A 14,128-nucleotide genomic window follows, 5' to 3' on the forward strand; every position below is an offset into this window, starting at 1 on the left:
ACCACTTGTCCAGCCTATAAGGTTATACCTTGAATGGTATTTTTTCTCACCACTTGTAATGCCCATGACATGCTTTACATGGGGGTTTTGTTCCAAGGTTCACCACTTGTCCAAGCTAATTCTATTGAAACATAGAGAGAAACAAAGGTCCACCACCTTTCCAAGCTAGGCTCCATTGAAACATGGACCTTAATACCAAATTATTCCTAGTAGCATGAGTGATATTTTGTACATGGGGGGTTTGCATTCAAGGTCCACCACTTGTCCAACCTACTTTTCCTAGTAGGTTTGGTTGCAAGATTCACCACTTGTCCACTCTATGTCATTATATTAATAATAATTGGGTGTTAAGGTCCACCACTTGTCCAACTTATAAGGTTATATATTGAATGGTATTTTTTCTCACCACTTGTAATGTCCATGATATGTTTTACATGGGGATTTTGTTCCAAGGTCCACCACTTGTCCAAGCTAAATCTATTCAAACATAGAGAGAAACAAACTTTCACCACTTGTCCAAGCTAGGCTCCATTGAAACATGGAGAGAATGATGCTCCACCATTTATCCAAGATAGACTCCATTGAAACATGGAGAGAAGTAAGCTCCACCATGTCTCGAAGATGCTAGAGTCGATTGAAATACCCAAAACCCCTGATACTTTGTACATGGGGGGTTTACATTCAAGGTCCACCACTTGTCCAACCTATTATCCCTAGTAGCATGAGTGGTTTGGTCTCAAGATTCACCACTTGTCCACTCTATATCATTATATTAAGAAAAATTGGGTTTTCATATCTAAATGGATCTTTGCTTGGATAAGTGGTAGACCTTGAGACCTAAATACCCATTCTACACTAGAGCATTGGTTAAGCCTTATGCACTTCAAGCATACCTTTAAGAACAAGTAGTAGTTATTAGTTGACTTAAGTCTAGTTGACCTCCATGGTATTGAGACTAAGAGAGAGTGTAGCATAAAAAAGAGTCAGGATTTTAATTTGACTTTCTTTCTATTAATGAGTAGATCATAGATGGATTTTGGTATCTAATAAAATCTTAGGGTAGACAATGTAAAACTCATGTCTATTGTTGTGTTTGCATTAAGTGTTCTTGTTCTTTAATTTCAGAACCATTACAGAAAAATGGATTGGCTATATGCTGGCATAAATTGAAGAAAACTATTGAATTACCCATCCAACCTCCTCCAAGACCTTGTCCAAGGAATGAATCACCTCCTTATCACCTACCACTTTCTTTCAAGGACATCAAAAGAGTACTTATCTTGGATCTAGAGGGGTTACTTCTCAAGACAATTGAAATGAAACATGGAGATTCTATGCCATCTTGGGCTCAACACATGCGACTTGTGGAGGATAAAGATGAAGTTTATCATGTGGTGCGACCAGACGCACAAAGTTTTTTGGATTTTTGTGCTAAATACTTTGAGCTATGGATATGGAGTTGCTATAACTTAACAAGGGTGCAATGCATCACAAAAAAATGTTTTCTTGAGCAGTATACCAAGTTCAAGGTGTTTATGAGTAACAAAAATTGCCAAAATCCAAATATTATGTTAGGATTTACAAGGGTTTATCACAAAAATTTGAGTGATATTTGGAAGATATTTGAGGATTTGGATGCAAAAAATACCTTAATTTTTGATGACACTCCATATAGGGTGATGTGGAACATGCCAGGGACATATCTTATATTTCCAAAGATGTGGAGGCAAACTTCCGAGCAACTTCAAAACTTCTTGCAGAGAACCATAATTCCATGGTTGGTAGGATGGTTGTATGCAAGAGATAAGAGAGTCTATACATACAACACAATTGTAAATCAGTATAGTGATTCTGAGACAAATTATGTCCTTGGTGTGTACTTGTCAACACGAAAGAATTGAATAAATATGGCCATAAGATGCTTTTTTTATTCTAGTGTGTATCTTTCAACATTTGTATAATTTGATATAGTCTTTTTTATAAAAAAACAAAGGTGTGTCAATTTTATGAACACTTGAATGGAGTGCACCCTACTCTAAGGGGACTTCAATGTACTATTGGAGTGCATCCTATTGTAAGGGGACTCTGATGTATTGCTAGAGTGCACCCAAATTTTTGGAGACTCATTTTTTATTTGATTGGGGCCTATGTTGGGTCATATAGTAAAAGAAATTCATTTTTTGTCAATTCATATCGAGGTTGCATTTATTTGTAACTATGAGAGAATTGATGTTTGATGTCAAAATAAAACTTGTAAGTATGGATCAGAGAATTCATGGACTTTAAATATGTGAGAGGGATCTTTTTCTTGGGCACAAATGTTTGCTTCAAGAATTTTGTCATTACATACTTTACGTGAAAGAATTTTAGAGCCTAAAAGACTTTGAAAACAAAACTATGGAATCTAAGTGCATGTATTCTTGAATGGCTTGAAAGTTGATGTATACATGCATGTCGCCTTGATGAAGATTTAGATCTGACAAGATGCAAAGCTAGAATTCTTGGAGTACGTTACCTTTGTCAATTTGGTAATAACCTATTTAACTTTATTTTATTATGGGTGGAAAATATGTTATTATGTGCATTTGGAACCTAATTGATTGACCTTCAAACCAAGATTCCTATGTTATTTTTTCATATACTTTTTTGTAATGAATTAAGATTGTGGATACAAGGTCCACCACTTGTTCAAGCTAGATCTAAGAAAGTATATATACTGAGTCTTCAAACTAGTAAACCAAGGGAAGAGAGAAGCAGGGTCCATCACTTGTCCAAGCTTATCTCTAGACAACATAGAGAGATGTTAGGTCTACTAATTGTCCAATATAGTCATGGAGAAATGATAGAAGGTTGATCCACTTGTCCAACCTATCATCTCTAGTAAAATGGGAGGTTTGGCCTTAAGATTCACCATGTAACCAACCTATACTTCATTGTATTATGAAGAGTAGAAAAGCAAAGCTCCACCACTTGTCTAAGGTAGTTCCAAAATCAACATGGAGAGAAGCAAGCTTCACCATGTGTCCAAGATAGGTTCCATTAAAACATGGAAAACCTCATATATGTTGTACATGGAAGCTTTTTTCCAAGGTCCACCACTTGTCCAAGCTAGGATCCATTAAAACATGGATAGAAACAAGGCTCCACAACTCGTCCAACCTTTATAGCTGCAAAGTGTACCGGTAGTCTAAACTAGGCATGGGAAAATAATAGAAGGTCCACCACTTATCCAATATATTATCTCTAATAGCATGGGAGGTTTGGTCTCAAGATTTAGGAATTGGCTAACCTGTATTTTATTGTATTATGATGAATTTGGTTTTAAAGTCAACTACTTATCCAAGCTATAAGTTTATATCTTGAATGGTATTCCTTCCCATCACTTAGAAAACCAATGATATGTTGTACATGGGGGGGTTTGTTACAAGGTCCACCACTTTTCCAAGCTAGTTTCATTGAAACATGGATGAAGACAAGCTCCACCATTTGTTAAATCTAGACTCCATTGAAATCTAGAAAATCCATTCTATGTTGTACATGGGGTTTTTGTTTTAAGGTCCAACACTTGTCCAAGCTAAGATCCATTGAAACATGGAGTAGAGAAACACTCCACCACTTGTCCAAGCTAGGAAACATTGATAGTAGTTGGCTTAGTTTGAAGATCCACCACGTGTCTAAGCTAACTCTATTGAAACATAGAGAGAAGCAAAGGTCCACCAACTGTTCAAGCTAGGCTCCATCGAAACATGGACAGAAGCAAGCTCCACCATTTCTCCAAGATAGGATCCATTGAAACATGGAGAGAATCAAAGGTCCACCATTTCTCCAAGCCAAGCTCCATTTGTCCAACCTATAAGGTTATATCTTAAATGGTAATCTTTCTAATCACTTGGAATACCCATGATATGTTTTACATGGGGGTTTTGTTCCAAGATCACCACTTGTCCAAGCTAACTCTATTGAAACATAGAGAGAAGCAAAGGTCCACCACTTGTCCAAGCTAGTCTCCATTGAAACAAGGAGAGAAGCAAGCTCCATCATTTCTCCAAGATAGGCTAGCATGGATAAGTGCAGCTTGAAACCAACCTTCCTATGACGCAATAGAGCATATGCTACATATTTTATGTATGCCCCATGCCTCAAATTAAGAAGTTATAGATTAGAAGTGGACCTTGCTTGAATGTCACATGCAATAAATTAAGGAAAAATAGCCAAGTGGATTGTATTCCTCAATGGATCCTTGCTTTCACAAGTTGTGAACCTTGAGTCACTTTTACATTAACTTGGACAAGTGGTGGACCTAGAAACCAAGCTCTCCATGTTGAGATAAGTTGTAGGTAGGACAGTAGAACATAGACAACGATAATGGATGCAATATACTCGTCTCCTAATAATCCAATTGATTGAAACCATAGTATTTTAGTTGTTTTCATTGTGTATTGTATGTGCATAAAGTGGAATGAGACCTTAAGAAAACACAAATTTTTGACAAAATCTCTATATTTTGTACATGATATATTGAAAGTTGTCCAACCTGGGAATTGGGATTTTCCCACTTTACCTAATATGGTCTTATATGCTCTTGAAGGAGTTGCTTCCCTACTTGTTTGAGCTGGGTGAGACAAGGGATGTGCGGAATTTCATTGCCTCTGATTGTTACAGATAGCCAGCATTGAAAAATGAGGTGAATATAAAGAAATCAAAGATAATTGGAAGCAAAAAAATGATGCTTGGTCAGCCAAGGTGTCCTTTACAAGAAGGATAACTCATGCAAAATATGACAAAGGTGAAGCTATCCTTGAAGGCAAACACAATCAAGCAAGTGACAAAATCGACAACAATGACATCAGATGAGCCCAAATACAAGAGATATTGGAAAAGGAAGGTACAACTATTGAAAGCATGAAGGCACCATAGTTGATCAATCTAGCTAGGCAATTGGGATGTACTACAAAGGGACCATTGAAGGCAACCACTGCAAAGGCTTATATAAACAAGGTCAAAGCTAAGAACAAACTTTTAAGGTTAAATAAAACACACCCCTAAGGCACCTTTTATGACTTGAACCTTGTTTCACATACTTGAATATACATGTGCATGGTATCAAATTTTTCTTTTTGTTTCTTCTTGTAGGTCTCAAAAAAAATATTTCTAGATATTCCATGGAGCAAGCTTGGATAGGTGGTGGAACTTTTGGTAAAGCCCCTCATAGGAAACATATCACAAGTCCTCCATGCAATGAGAAGGAAAACATTTAACAAGGAGCCTAAGAGGTTGGACAGGTGTTGGACCTTGCACCTTTTCTCCCATTCCCAATTGAGTCTAGCTATCCACCACTATATTGTATGAAGTGTATCTTGGACAAGTGGTAGACCTTGAAACAAGAGACCCCTCATCATCAAGCCTAGTTTTGGTAAATCTTACTTTTTTCCCATTCATAGTGGAGCCTAGCCTAGCAGTAGACCTTACTTTTCTCCATGCTTCAAAGAATCATAGCGTGGAAACATGGTGAAGTTTTGTAAGATTTCCAATTGGTATTTGTTTATAACAATGAGGAAGTTGAAGATGGACTTTGGCATCTAATAATACCATAGTGTAGAAAATGTGGAGACTGTTTGTATTCTTTGAAACATAATAAATTTCTTGTTTTTCAATTGCAGAGTCATCACTAAAAGAAAATGGGTCAACTATCTGTAGGCATGACTTGAAGGAAGGTTTTGAAGCACTCAACCAACCTCATCCAAGGCCTTGTCGTATATATCAATCACCTCCTTGTCACCTGCCACTTGTTGTCAAGAATATCAAAGAGTGATTGTTTTGGACCTTGAAGGACTACTTTTGAAGACATTTGAAACAAAACATGGAGATTCTATGCCATGTTGGGCTCAACACATGCGTCTCGTGGAGGACAAAGATGAAGTTTATCATGCGGTGCGCCTAGACGCAGAAATGTTTTTGGATTTTTGTGGTGAATACTTTGAGTTGTGGATATGGACTAGCTTTAACCTAATAGGAGTGCAACACGTCACACAAAAATGTTTCCCAAATCATTATAGTAATTTCAAGACCTTTATGAGTAACAAGTTTTGCCAAAATCCAAACATCATGTTAGGATTTAGAAGGGTTTATCATAAAAACTTGAGCGATATTTGGAAGATGTTTGAGGACTTGGATGCAAAGAATACCTTTATTTTTTATGATAGTCCATATAGGATGATGTGGAATATGCTAGGGACATATCTTTTATTTCCAAAGATGTGGAGGCAAACACCTAAGCAGTTTCAAAAATTCTTGTAGCGAGAAACGATTATTCCATGGTTACTTGGATGGTTGTATGCAAGAGACAAGAGAGATTATACCCATAACAAAATTGTAAATTAGTATAGTGATCTTGAGACAAATCATATCCTCCATGTATATGTGTCAAGGCGATAACATTAAAGAAGGTTGACAATAATCCTTTTTATGGCCAGATGATGTCCTTTTAGTATGATGTGTATTTAAATTACTATATAATTCAAAGGTTATTTTAAAACAAAGATGTGTCAATTTGATGAACTCTTGCATGGAGTGCACCCTACTCTAAGGGAAATTGCATGTATTCTACAGGGTATCCTATTACAAAGAAAATTATTTGTACACGGAGTGCACCCTTCTCTAAGGGGACTTCCACGTATTACTCCAGTGTATGCTATTTTAAGGAGAATCCTATGTGATGGATCGTACTCTGTTCTAAGGGACTTGTAATGGAGTGCACTCTACTCTAAGAGGACTTCCATGTATTACTAGAGTGTATCCAATTACAAGGAGAATCCAATGTAATGATAAGCATCCTGCTTTAGAATAAAAATGTGTCGATAAACTGTACCCTAGTCTAAGGGGACTTCACTATATTACTAGAGTGTAGTCAAGTCTAAGGAGATTTCAATGTAGTTCTAGATTGCACCTTGTTTTTGGGGACTCATTTTACTGGATTATGGTTGTGTTTCATCATGATATATTTTTTATAAAAAAAAATTGTTCTTTAGCAATTCTATATCATTCCATCTCAAGGTTGCATCCATTTATAACTAGGAGAAACTAATTTTTGATATCAAAATAAACCTTACACGTATGGAATGGAGAATTCATGGATGTGCAAGAAATATCTTGGTCTTGGCACGCATGTTTGCCTAAAACATTTATTTTTGTGTCCTTCATATAAAAGAGTTTTATAACCTACAAGTCTTTGAAAGAAAAAACACAAAGTCTAATTGTTGCATTGAGAGAAAAGAAATCATGGACTTTGAATTGTGTGACAGACCTTGTTTGTGGAGAAAAATGTTTGAATCAAGAATGGTTATTTTACATCCTCCATGTAAGAGAGTTTTGGAAACTAAAATATGCTGAGAGGAAAACCATGGAGTCTAAGTGCATGTATTGAGATGTCAATGTATGCATGCATATCTTTATTAGGGTCTACGCATAATTGGATGCTTCTGGACGTTAACTTCTCCAATTTTGGTATAAAATAACATATTTAATGTTTTCTTGTGGGTAGTATTTATTTCATTATATATGTTTTTAGCCTAATTTCTTGAACTTCAAATTAAACCTTCTATGTTGCAATGGAGAAGTACTTAGAGAAATTTTTATGTAAACATGTTTGCTTACCCTTTCACTGTAGCTTAGATAAGAAGTGGACTTTGTATTCCTCCATAGCCTATCCTAGACAAATGCACCTTGAAACTAGCCCTCCTATGTTGCAATTGACATATGCTACACTTTTTATAAATGGCTCGTACCTTAAGTGAAGAATTTCTAGATTAGAGGTGTGTGTTGGTTTGATGTCATGCACAAGTGGGTTTATTCTCATACTCCATTTGACCTTAGCTTGAACAAGTTGTGGGCCTTCAAACCAATGTCTCCATGTTAAGATAAGTTGTAGGTAGGACAATAGAGTATAAACAATGAAAATGGAATCAATGTACTAGTCTCTTAATGGTGCAACCACCCAAAACCATAATTTTTATTGGCCAATGTTTCTTTCAAATGTTTAGTCTAGTACAAAACGTCAACACCTTGTCCATGATATATTGAAAGTTGTCCAATCTGGGAATTGGGATTTTCCCACTTTAGCTAATATGGTCTTTTAAGGGTACATCTCCATTGAAGATATCCTTTAGAGTTTGAAGAACAAGAGGAGTTCCTACAGCATGAGACTGCTTTTAAATATGAAGAAAATAATATGCAAAGTGGAAAGGTAATGCATAGGTATTTAATTAATTTTAGGAATTATCCACTTGAAGATGCTAAAGGATCCTCTTCCTTTATTGGAAGACTACAAGTTTCTTAATGGCTCAAATGTAGATTAAGATATCAATATACAAAATGTTTAATAATCTAATTAATACAATGTTTACTTTATCTCAATGCGCACTAAAAATTTCCTTCTATACACTAATGTTTTCAAGGAATAAGTTTTGCAATGATTGTGTCACCCAAACTCCTTCGAGACTTGCCATCTAGCCCACGGAAATATTCTCAGTTAAATGCAGATCTCGAGAAAAAAATGGGATCCCTTCCACTTGATCCACGCATAGTTGAGGAGGACTATGATTTTGCAAGAGGGGTATGTCACCACGCATAGTTGAGGAGGACTATGATTTTGCAAGAGGGGTATGTCACCAAAAGTTAGTTTTAATCAATTCCAGGCTTTATAATGGGCTTTACTCTCTAAAAATGACTATCTAGAGAGAGAAAGCATAAGAAAGCACATGTAGAAAGAAAATGAGTCATGCAAAGAAATGCACTCATGGCTAAGGAGATATCAAGATATTAAAGCAACTTGATAAGTGAATGAAACATTTCCCTAAGATCTTACAAGAATTTTATGAGGGTCAAAATGACAAAATATGGCTTACGATGTGATTGGAAACAAGAGGCAAAGTGGACTGGTAGAAGGGCATGTGGATGGGCATGAGGGCTTAGAACAATCATTTGCATCTTCAAAAATCCCAAAAGAAGCTAATTTCATACTCCCATACTTTGGATTCTTCCAAGTCCTCCTAGAAATAAAGTTACTATTTCCAAAAAGAGGAAAATGTAGTCTTTATTGAATTAGTCATAACTCACTCATGCAAGGTAAGATTGAGAAACCCTTTTTAGAAAAATTACACTCTCTTCAGTCTCTACAAATTTGTAGAAGAATTCAAAACCTGATTTGGAAATAGCAAAGGTCATCTAATAGGATTATCAAAGACTATCCAGAATCTTGGGAACCTATATTGGTATCCCATATACTACTATGCTATGGAGTGTCTTCAACTTTCAAACTCATAACCAAAGCTGCATGGATTCCACTCTTTTATTTGCAATACTCTTGTATTGATTATTTATTGATTCTTTAAAAAAGAGGAGAACAACATATGACGGTAAAAAAATCCGCTATATTGCTTGAGTCATGGAGATCTTAGCCTCCATGATCCAATACTCAAGCTTCTCTTCATTGTAAAGAGCTCCAAGAGCATGATTAATAAATCCTTTTAAGGGGGGTCGGCTTTATGAAATCTGACCCTCAATCATGTGTCATCTCAGGTAAATAATATTTTTCTCAATTTTGGTTATAAGAATTATAGTGATATGTATGTGGAAATGATGTTTGTTATGCACCTAAAACTGAAATTTATGCTAAGGTGCATTTAAATATCAAAAGCAAATTAAAGCTAATTAGGATTTCATAGTAAAGCATATAAGTTAGGGGTACTAGGCCCCCAATAAGTTTCCTCTTCTACTTATAAGTGGAAGGGAGTGTGGGTGTTGGGGGGGGGGGGGGGGGGGGGGGGGGGGGATTTGGGATATAAATCTAGATAGAGGGGGTAAGGAGAGAGGGAAAGAAGAAGAGATAGAGATTTTTATGAAGGAGAGGAACCTCTATTCCTCAATAAAGTTTATAGATAATAATATCTCCATTGACATACATAGATACATACTTCCACAATAGCACCACATACAAACATTTCTTATGTATGAGCAATATTTCTAATTCCCATGTAATATCAATTGAAACTTAGGTTCTAATGTTAAAATCTAAGCTAGACCCATTTTGCATAAATCACACTTATGCATTCTCACACATTGCCATCGAGGATTACCTAATGAGTACTCTTGACATCGAGGATTATCTAATGAGGAATCTTGATTTTTTTCTATCCCTATTCAATCAATAACTCTTTTTGCAAAACCATTTTTTCAACACCCTTTTGTATGTGAAAATGTGAGAAAATAGAGAAAAAAAAATCATTACTATTTAACCCATATGATAGGCATTTTTTTTTGTAGTCACCCCCCCCCCCCCCCCCCCCTGGAGCTTGACACCCTCCAATTAGCAAGCTAATCCCAAGCCTTACAAGGTCCATATGAAGTCTATATTTTTTCTAATATGTCCTTCCATGGCTCCCCCATCTAGAACCCCCCTAGATGCATCCTTCTCATCTTACTTCTCAGTTTGGACCCATTCCTATTAAGTCTCGTTTCTTGATACCTTTCCCATAATGCCTCTCACAATATCTTCAACATTGGAAGCATTGAGCGCCTCCCCCCCCCCCCCCCCCAAAGACACACACACACACAATGCAGTTGTTGATTCTCGTAGGGTCTAGGGGCAAAGGTGGTGGTGGATGGTAAAATGCTTGTTTGGTGGGAGGAAGGATTTTTGAAGTGCATATCATTGTGACCCGATGACAAAGTCAAAGGATCATGATCCTTAAGAGGCCAATACTAGAGGCTGATGTTACTATGCTAAGCATGATGGAGAGGTCAATCTTTGCAAGACGCAAAGACAATTTTTTGAATTATAATTGCATGATCTAATTCAATTGACCTACTATAATCATTTTGTAAACTTCAAGATAATTGGCACAACTTGAGACATCATTAACACTCCTAAGCTCCAAATCCCAACATGAGTGCTTCACAATCCACTAGTTCAGGAAAAAAAAAAATAGCAAGCGTTTCAATATCAAGCACCTTGTGGCACAAGTTTGCAAGATCCATCAGCCTACTTTTGTGAGGATAATGCAAGAAAAACATGGGCATGGCAATCCTTTTCCATCAAGAATAAGATAGCGAGGATTCCTTATAAGAAAAATACAAAAGTATACATTTTCAACAGTTTAGGGTGGGCATAAAATATCTTAATTTTGCTTTGTGATAAAAATCAGGAGAAATCACAAGCAGGCGGCCACAAAGGGCAGCATTCAAAATGAGGGAACCACACAAAGTGCTAGATCACATGATATTGGTTGATGGAACTTCACTTCATTATGCTCCAACTAGCCTAGTGGGGTCTATTAAACATCATTTATGAATATATTGAATGATGGATAGAGTGATGTCACCACAAAAATGAATCCTTATACATGCTTCCGAGTTTTGAACATTTTTAATATTGGCCTTTAAGTTGTAATTTTATGCTCTGTAAGATCCCCAATTTTTGGGTCTCTTTTAAAAATAAGAAAAATAGTTTTCAATATCTATTTTGTCAACTTCCGATTTAGAATGCTTGCTTGACAATATTGTAAGGTTCTAAGTGGAAAGCAAAGTCATTTCCATATTCCAGTAGGTCAAACAGATGTTTGGTTCAGTTTTGACAAAATTCGCTATTTTTAGCCTTTTCATGCTTTTTATGCTTTTAGGTGCTTTTTTGAAAAAAGCAAAGTTTCGAGGAAGTTATGGTTCAATTTTGTAAAAATATACTTTTCGGTTGCTTTTCACGCTATTTTTAGCTTTTCATTATTTTTAGTGCTTTCTAGTGAGAAGTGAGTCCGCTTTCTTATTCAAGTGGACAAGGGAAATCCATGGTTGAAATTTAGAAAATTTTACTTTTTTTTCTTTCTACACTATTTTTAGCTTTTCGTGCTTTTTGGCGTTTTTGGAAAGCAATGTGCTTTTTAGGATGACCTAAATATAAAAATATTAATTTTAGTCTCCGTCGGATTAAAAAAAGACTACCCAAAGAAAAAATAGGATGTAACGGGAATTTTATGAGAATTATCTTTATAAAAAGCAGTACTGTAAATACGTCGGGCACTACGGAAAAGTCATAATTATGTCAGGGCATCATAGTGCGGTATAGTCTAGTTGCGGTTTCATTAGTTGCAGGGATACTAGCCAGTTAGTCACTTTTTACTGTGAAAATTGAATGGTAAGTGGTAGAGTTGACTGCCAAAAGCTGTGCCATGATTTTAAATAAGACTGGAGTCTCTTCCCAAAAGTCTGCAGTAATCCAGGCTGAGAGGGGGCGCTAGTAGCTTGCCTTGGACATCACTTTGGCTTGTGCAGTGCATATAAATTGGCAGGGAGTGCTCAGTTTTCAGTGCCATCTATTGCGTCTACTACCGCAAGGCAATACTTACCTATTATACAGAGTGTTGCAAGCTCTTCATCACCATATTCATAAGCTCTTCTCTCTTGTTTATGGGAAGAAGAAGAAGAAGAAGAAGAAGAAGAAGAAGAAGAAGAAGAAGAAGGATACTCTCTCTCTACTTGCTTACTATCTACTTTCTCGTTTCACGGTGTACGCGCTCTCCAAAAGCTCTCGTGGTGAACACCTCTACGTAGCTCTCATCATTGCTCTCTTGCAGCAAAGTAAGAAGCCTTTTGATATCCAATTATCAATTCTAAAGCACGATGAGAAGCTCTAAACTCCATAGCCAGCATCATCTCTCTCTCTCTCTCTCTCTCTCTATGTCGTTTTTTTGAGTAGACACCCTCTTGGTGATTGTTTTTCCATATACGAGTGTACGTATGGATTTTCCGAGTGTGTATAAATTTTTCCCATGATTATTTTATCATGTTCAACACACTAATTTATGCACACGATGTGTTTATGATCACGTGCGTGCATAAGAAGCGCTTTTTGTTTCACGTCATAGAAGCGGTAAGAACACTGTTTTGGTCATAACTCACAAACCGTTATGAATCACTCCGAACCCTGTAAACCAAAGATAAAACATGTCATTGAAAACATTTTATCTCTTGGGTGTTATGTGAAAATCACGCACGAGCTAAAGGATATGGTAAAAAATAAGCTTGCTATTCACTACACAGTCAGACTCCATGCTCCTTGGAGAACCACTTTATAGATTCACTGAATGGGCAAACCCACTTAGCCAATTGACAATATTGGTAAACTTGATGATAAATGTATTCAGGTCTCCATTATCACCTTGGGTATGCAAGTTAGTTGTATTTCGCATATGTGTAAAGTTGTGGTTTATTGTTGACCTAAGGATCGGACCTATTTTGCATCATAATTATGGTGATGGAATGATATCATATGATGTATGGAACCTTATGTATAGATGTGGATGTCTCATGTGCATGGGTATGATTGATTTCCACCTTTCTAGGTCAAAACTACCTCTAGGTGCTAGAGAGGTGAAGTGTAGATATGATGCATCAATTTTGTATGGTTAGATGTTGTCAAAATTGGATTTTTATTTCATGTTTAGTTGCTGGTAAAAATTAGTTTATGCATGGAAAGCTCATGCCTTAAGGGCCATATGTGTGTGGACTCTGATTCATTGCAGTGGATATGTCAAACTCCAAGTGTGGGAGTTGGTTGAGTGAGAATATGATTTGTGGATAAGGACTAAGATTCCCTCATGGATTATGGTAGAAACCGGTGTGGCTCGTTTTTTTTTCTAGATATGGTTATGCTGCCAAATTTTTTGCAGCCATGTTATGTTTTAAAGTGGTTATGTAGGATTGGTTGTGTCTCACCCGAGTTGGGTGGGGTGATCACCTATGTGATGTGATTGAATTATGGTTTATGATTAGATCATGAAGTGATCTAGATAGTTTAAGGTAGATGTGTAAGGGTAGAGACCCTGTACCGTCTAACTGCTTGAAAAAGATGTTTTGTGCATATGGAAGGTGCTATTGTGATTGGACTCATGTGTTATGTTTCTCATGGCAATGTCGCTACAAGACTAGGATCACCTACATCACTTAGCCTTAGATAAAAGGGTCACTGACTTGGGGCTTTGTTGGATCGGGGGTGTTGTCTAGGTCTTCTTCTTTTTGCTAGGCTCAGCTACACAGTTAGTGCCTCGGAGGTTGAATGACCTACACGGCTAACGTGTTG

The sequence above is a fragment of the Adiantum capillus-veneris genome, chromosome 11 (assembly GCF_014529385.1).
Source record: "Adiantum capillus-veneris isolate H3 chromosome 11, ASM1452938v2, whole genome shotgun sequence".
Lineage (NCBI taxonomy): Eukaryota > Viridiplantae > Streptophyta > Polypodiopsida > Polypodiales > Pteridaceae > Adiantum > Adiantum capillus-veneris.